Raw genomic sequence first — 7,571 nt, forward strand, 5'->3', positions numbered from 1 at the left:
TTCTTTTTCTCTTTTTATCTCTTTTTCTTTCTTTCTCTCTCTTTCTCTTTCTCTCTTTCTCTTTCTCTCTTTCCTCGTTCAATTTGAAATTTCGCCGCGTTAGTGTCTTCTCCGCATCGATAGATCGTAATCGAATAACGATTACATTCAACAGGTACATAATTCTCTATCCATCGACCGTATCTCGACGTTTAATTGCGATTTATATTTGCGTATCGTTGCATCGCGTGTAATTCTTACGTAATTGTCCTCCGCGTACATCTTATTACAGTATTTGTGTACAGTTTGATATAGAATCGTTTTGCATATATGCGTGTATATATAAATCTATATATACTTTTTTTTAATGAGAATGAAAAGTTGGATGACAAGATTTATTGTGTATTTATGTATCGTTGTGTAGCGTGTAATTTTTACGAGTCTCGACATATATCTTATTACGGTGTGAAGTTTATATGCAAAGTTTTGCATATATAATTTTTTTCTTTTTTCTTTTTTTTTTTTTTTTTATGAGAAGAAGTTAAATGGCAAGGTTTATTAATTGCTTTCACGGCACGGTTAACGTTTAATTCTAATTAGTAGTTTATCATTTTTGTTATGCTTATTAGTGTCTTTGAATATATTATGAGGTGAAGGCGAATGTTCATGCAAATTAATATTTCTTAGAATATGATTAAGAAAATTAATTAAATGTCTCTGTTCATTTTATATGTATTTTTTTCACATTAAGCGCATATTCTGTACATTCTTGTATTTTATAAATTTTTCTCGTAGATGGATAAACATTTGTAGTTTATTTATTTTCTTACATACATTTTTTACAAGAATTGAAAATTTAATAACAAGATTGAGCGAAAATTTAATTGCTTCTCGTGTAATTTTTGCAAATATCTTGTTGAAGAATTCGATGTAAAAGATCTATCTACATAATTTTTCATAAAGACTGAAACTTTAGTAGCCAAGATTTCAATGGCGTAAGAAATAAACGTATTGTAAGAAAATAAAGTTCCGTAAAATGTTCCACTTCCCTCCTTTTGAATATATTCACTACTCAAAACGTATGCCAGAGTCATCCATCATTCTTTCCAGCGTTCCTGTTTCTTAGAATGACTGTAATTCTTTCGAATAATGTTCTCTTTTACGCCATCAAGCTTGATATATTATCCCCTTAAAAAACAGGTTCCATTCAAAATATCTTTATCTACTCATATAAATAAAAAATAAAATATTGCAATTTTTTCAGGATTAAAATTTTAAGCTTTTTTCAAAATATATAAAATAAACTTGTACTTTAATTCATTCGTAATTAAATCAAATAGATGATTCTTTTCCAAAGAATCTACTTTTTCATATAATTTAAAGTTCAACATAAAACAATTACAATCTTCTTAATTATATTTATATTTTTCTCCATTTATTTCGCCTAATTTCCTTTTCTCTTAAATTTAATGTTTATATTTTCGATACGATTGCTGGATTTCTTCGAATATTATAATCTTGTTGTGGCCATGACTCATTCTTTTTTCAATACAAATATTTAAATAAACACTCGAATATTCTCAGAAATTTTAAACTATCCTCGTGTTTACCTCAACTGTTTTGCCTTAACATTGTTTTTCTATTACCTTCTCGTATCCTCGATACGATTATACTCGAGAGTTTTACTAAATTTTGCGCGCAATATTCAGCGAAAGCGAGAAATAAAACTCGATGAACAAATAATTTCGATCTTTTTAAAATTTCAACTTGCATTCGTTTCGCCTAGAGTTTCTCTATTTGTCCGAGAATTAACGTGATACGATTCCTTCGACACGATTATGGTTGCCCGAGTTCGTCGAAATTTTGCGTATAGTCCTCACGGGGAAACTGTTGGGTCGATAGAACCACCACGGTCGGAAAGCTTCTCCAAGGGGGAGGGTCGATGGTGGGTGGAATGACGGTGGTGGTGGAGTGGCGGTCCTATCGACCGTGTGCCAACGAGAAACGTCGTCACCGCACCATAAGATTTCCCCTTACGATCTTTCCTTTGCGATGGTGTGTCTGCAAGGATATATATTTTCTACCAGCCAGTTGAATATTTTCTTCCTTCCTTTCTTTTCTCTCTTTTTTTCTTTCTTTCTTTCCGGATCAATACCGACCACCGGTAAGCAACGATGCCATCAAGGGGTATTCAATTGTACTTTCGCGCGGGATAGACATTCGTCTTCATAGGGGGTGGGCTGCAATTCTGTGGAACTGTCGGGGAATATAGGTTTTCCTTTGAGTTATGTAACGTGTTTCTTACTTTGAAGTAGAGGGGAAGAGCATGGAATTACTGAAGAGGGTGGTGGATGAAAGAGTTAAGTGGTTGGTTAGAGATCGTTTTTTGTGTCCGTTTTATTGTGTGAATGTCGTGGGGGATGTCGTTTCGAAATGAGTTTAAAGTAGGAATGGAATGTCTTTCTATGTGCAATTATCGTTATTGTTTTTTTCATCGTTGTTGATTACACCAATTATGTAATAATTGATAATTTCGAAATTGGTTTCCAATTATTATGAAAGCTTATTATGGAAAAAAAACTATTGATGCAAGTGGTGAAGTTTTTCAAATTTCGACGCTGATATTCTCTACGCGTTTTTTATTTAATATTTTATTTCGAACTTATTTATATTTATAATGTTTTATTGTCAATCGATCGAATTAGAATATCAACAAGCCAAATATTCATTTTCCATAAAACTTTGTATTCGATGAAAGCCCTTTTCAATTTGAATTTTAAAGTTCTATTCGATCCAAAAATTATTTCACCCTCCTGAATTCTAAATGCTTCCTTCGATGCTATTAATTCTTGTCCTTTATTAAAAGTACGGCCAATTCTCCCCTAAATTCTGAATTCCCCATCAATAATCCTCATACTCTAACCATCCTCGGAATTACCTTAAAAACCCCTCAAAAAAGAAAAAAAACGAATCGCTTTTCATGCATCATATACATTCAATTCTTCTTCAATCCATCATTTTCTTCAGAATAAAAAAACCTCTTTATAATATATATATATTACAAAGAAATTTTTATATATATATACACACATGAAATCGAAGAAAACGATAATAAACTTCGTATTCCAATCTCATTCAAAAACCCTTTCAAAAGTGAATTGCTTTTTAAAGGGTTCATCAAACACATAGAAATAATTCCAAGAAAAGAATTCTTCTCGAAATATATTTTCAAGATATTCATATATGAAACCGAAGAAAAATCTGAAAAATTCTAAAAAAAAAAAAAAATTCCCCCTCGACTTATCGAAGCTAAACAAACACTCTCCCCTTCAATCTCTCTTCTTCCATTATTTTAGAATCTCTCAAAAAAATCTCCGCGAAATATTCGTACATGGAAGCGGAGAAAAATTTGTTTTGGTTCGGCGACGATTCCTCGAAGGCAAAGTTCGCCCCACCAAGTGGGCGCCGAGAGAGGAGGTCGATTCGTCGCGTCGATAAACACAGAGTTTCAGTCGTGCCTCGTCTTTTCGCGATAACGTGTCTCCCTCCTTAGAAATCGAGGGGAACGAGGTGAGTGTTAATTAGCGTTTTCCCTGGCCGCAAGAAAAAGAAGCGGCCACGATGTCGAACGAAGAAACGACCTCGTAAGTCCTGTATTGGTCACTAAGGCGGGACGGCCGAGGGCTCGCTTTGTTCTTGGATCAATTAAACCGTGCTCGTGTTGGATTCAAAGCCTCTCCACTTCGATGGAAACGGTGAAGTGGTAAGGCCGATCGCGGAGAGGAGAGAGAGAGAGAGAGAGAGAGAGATTTTCTCGTGTCGCGGGGAATTCCGCTCGCGTCCACCACAAGCTTCTCGTGCATAACGTTCGACCGTGCGGAGAAACGACGAACAAGTTCCTTTTTCCGCGCGAGTGGCTTTCGAAAAACCGACCGTTTCCTTAAGCGAGCTGCAAAATAATGACGTACTCGCTCGTCCACCCGTTTTTAGCTTGTCGGTACACGCGTTAAGGGTACTTTGCACAAATTAATTAAAAAAAGTAAGTGTAATTTTTGATCAACGTTTTTTGAAATAATATTGAAACTAATGATACGAAATTGGGTTTCCACTGTTAGAAGTGGAGAATACGGAGTTATTTCTTAAAAAAAGGAGGGAGGGAGGGGAGGAGTAGGGACGAGTTCCAGAACTTATTATCACTAGATCGTCTAAAAAAAAATTATTAGAACTTATCTCTACAGTCTTATCTATTATTTTTTAACCCTTTGACTACATTCGAGGAGATAAATTAGGAGAGATTAAGAGAGAATCGAGTAATTTCAGCGTTTTTAATTTTTAATCGAGACATTTATTCTAAATAACCGTGACATATATTTATTGAATTAATTTTCAACATCGCGATATACATATACACTCTCTCTAGAATAAAAACTTAAAATATTCAATTCATATTTTGCCCCATATATAATCTCATAAAAACCTCGACGATTGATTTCATTCAATCGATCACCGATCAACTTCCAACTCGACAATTTCTTCTCCCTTTCCATCTTCCAATACACACACACAGACATATACATACACTAATACACACACCAATACACACACATGCACGCGCATTCAAAGAGCAACCGAATCGAAGAGGATTATTAAACGTTTCCACGATCGAATATAATATTGGCTCGAGCATTCATCATCGACGCGTGATTAAAGGGAACCGCGGAAGATTTCGAGGAAGCATCGACGATGCATCGACAGGTCGCGAGATGAGGCTTCTTTTCCCGGAAATAATGGAACAAACGTACGCCTTGTGCCCGAGCTACTGCTGCTGCTGCCGCCATCCGCGTTATCCCGTCTAATAAAGCTCGCAATCCAGTTCGACGCGTTCAGACATCCCCTTCATCAGCTTTTCATCATCGTTTTGCGTTTTCCCAGTCGAGATGAATGAGGCTTTCTTTTTAGCCGGCACACAGAGAGAGAGAGAGAGAGAGAGAGAGGAGGCGGGCGCACTCACGCATACGCACACGCACATACGCACACACAAAGGCCACGAAACTCGTGTTACCTGTAAATTCGCATTTACCTGAAAGCGTCGGCGCGAAATAATCGCGGAAAAGATCCGGCCAACGGCGTCTGCGACGGAAAATCGATAGGTATCTCTCTGGTGGCAGGGGGCAACATTCGTCTAGAGAGAGAGAGAAAGAGAGAGAGAACGATTAAAAATCGTGTGTACGTATTTGAAAACGTTGAACGGCCGATGGATAAGCTCGGATGATCGCGATAACCGCTGTCAGAGGAATTTTACACGAGATAATTTTCGAGTCGGGGAAGCTGGAGGGAGCTTGAGATTGAAACGTGTACGATTGACGGGGTAAATGGAGAAGGGTTGACTTTTGAGATGATACTCGTAAGTTTGAAGTTTCTTATATGCGCGTTTAAGATTCGATTTGAACAGTTTAGAGCATGGATTCTCGATCTAGAGATTCTCGAGGGGGTTAATTCTCTTTCAAGGGGGTGGTATATGATTATTGTGATTATTAAATAATTTGTATTTGTATTTCGTATATTTTTGAATATTTAAAAAATGGAATAATTACATTTAAATATATATTTTATCTTATTAAAAATGCAATTTTTTAATAAGATAATTTTTACGTAATTATTATAAGAGAGAGAAATTGCAGGATATTATAAAATGGAGTCGAAAAGTTTAGAAAGGAATTGATTGTGATATAAAAATAATCACAATTTTCTCTCGGGAAGAAAGTTGCAGGGAAAATAATTAACACATGAGCGGTTGTTAAAATTAACTGTGATCTAAATTATTTATATAGTACTTTTTTATATATGACCTTGTAATAGTAGTTAAGAGTTAATATTAATTTTCTTGGAACACAAACGCTCTTAAAGGTTTATTTTCCAGTGACATGATTTCTATGGAAAAAGAGGCCAATCGAAGTTTTTTATACGTGTATAAAAAAAAAAAATAGTTGGAAAATTGTGTCGATAATCGGTGACCGTCGCGAAATCACAGCACATTGTAAAGTTTATGGAAGCATAACGCGAATTAAATCCTTATAGAGAACTATTATAGAGTGTAATAAATATAGCAATCTCCTAAATTTTCTTTGCATAATTTTGAAATATTTTAGCTAAAATTATTTATATAGTTGCAGTATTTTTTATTTAGATACTTAAGAGGATCGGATGGAAGAGTAAGATTGATTTGTAGATGTTAGAAATCAGAATTTATTTTTCGATATTACACAATAACGTATCTGAAGAAAAATGGTAAGAAGATTAAAAAAAAATCTCTAGAAAAACACGAGAAAACATGTCTAATCGCATAGAAACCACTGCTTATCTCCAACGATTTTGTCGAATCTGATCAAACGCTACCTTGATCATGTCAAATAGTAAACAGGACTTGAATAAACAGATAAGATAAACATCATATATTAGACAGTCTTTTTATTGATTTACAAACCGGTTACTATTTTTCCCCCCTTTCTCATTTCCTATCTGCTTCTTGTCCCTTTTTAACAACGCATCATCTGACCTTATTTATACAAGGTTTTTCTTCCTGTTTCTGCTCGTCGAACACTGTTTGCTCAACAGATTTTGTTCAACAAGAAACAAGCTTATATATGCTATACAGAATATTTTATAACAGGTAGCCACGCGTTCAAATATTCGATCGAAATATCTATAGTATTCCAATTCTTTTTAATTTTTTTTCGTTTAAAACCATTTTGTATTCATGTCTGCAAGTTTTACATCATAAAATTTGTTGGAAAATTGCTTTTGATTAATATTATTTACATACATTATTCGAAAATATATATAATCTTTTCTTTTTTTAATTAAAATCATTTCGTATTCGCAGATTTTATATCGTAAAACATCTTTATAAATTGCCTTTGATTAATACTGTTACGATTGTAAATAACGTCCAATAATAATTTAAATTAAATTATCATAACGAGGTGTTGCTTTCCCTCACTTTTTGTTACATTTAAGAGATTATAATTTTTCCGTATACTCTTTTACACTCCTTGATAATTTTCTGATATGCAGAAAAACCGTGGTTTGAACTTGTTTGAAGAGGTTGTTATGTTAATAAAACTATGTTGTTCAAGTTATATATACGCCTCTTCGACATAATCTTATCATTATTCCTTATAGCTTCACCATTGCAAGATTAATTTTAAACTACTTTAATTCATTTCTTTTTCAATGTATACTCAAACCCAATATATTCATATCTTTATGAACATAATTGAAAAAAATGGATCTTGGAATAGAAAATTTAATTTCATCTTTCGCTTCCAGTATATCATTTATTATTCATCTCGAGTATTTTCCACATTGAACGTTATCTTCTTCTTTAAATTTTCCCATAAATCCACGACGGGAACAATACCAGCAGAGAGAGACAGAGAGATGCTTAACGATGCCCAACAATCATTATAATTCCTTATTCCCAACCCCAAGAGCCCTGACATTCGTTCAGCAACAAATCAGATACCATTCCAGCCAAGGTTCACCGCGGTGAAACGATTCGAATCTCGATTTTCAGCGGACGTGACCATTGT

At 34.4% G+C, this 7,571-nt stretch overlaps 1 long non-coding RNA gene across 1 annotated transcript in view; it reads left to right on the top strand.

Annotated features, from left to right (window-relative positions):
- The window catches only part of LOC116185446, an 8,539-nt gene extending 4,425 nt beyond the window's left edge, over positions 1 to 4,114 (top strand). The window contains exon 3 of the long non-coding RNA XR_004150302.1: positions 3,763 to 4,114. This is a non-coding gene — a long non-coding RNA (uncharacterized LOC116185446). The remainder of the gene's footprint in view (positions 1 to 3,762) is intronic.
- Positions 4,115 to 7,571: the final 3,457 nt, after the last annotated feature.

Source organism: Apis dorsata, unplaced genomic scaffold (genome assembly GCF_000469605.1).
Source record: "Apis dorsata unplaced genomic scaffold, Apis dorsata 1.3 scaffold_177, whole genome shotgun sequence".
NCBI lineage: Eukaryota > Metazoa > Arthropoda > Insecta > Hymenoptera > Apidae > Apis > Apis dorsata.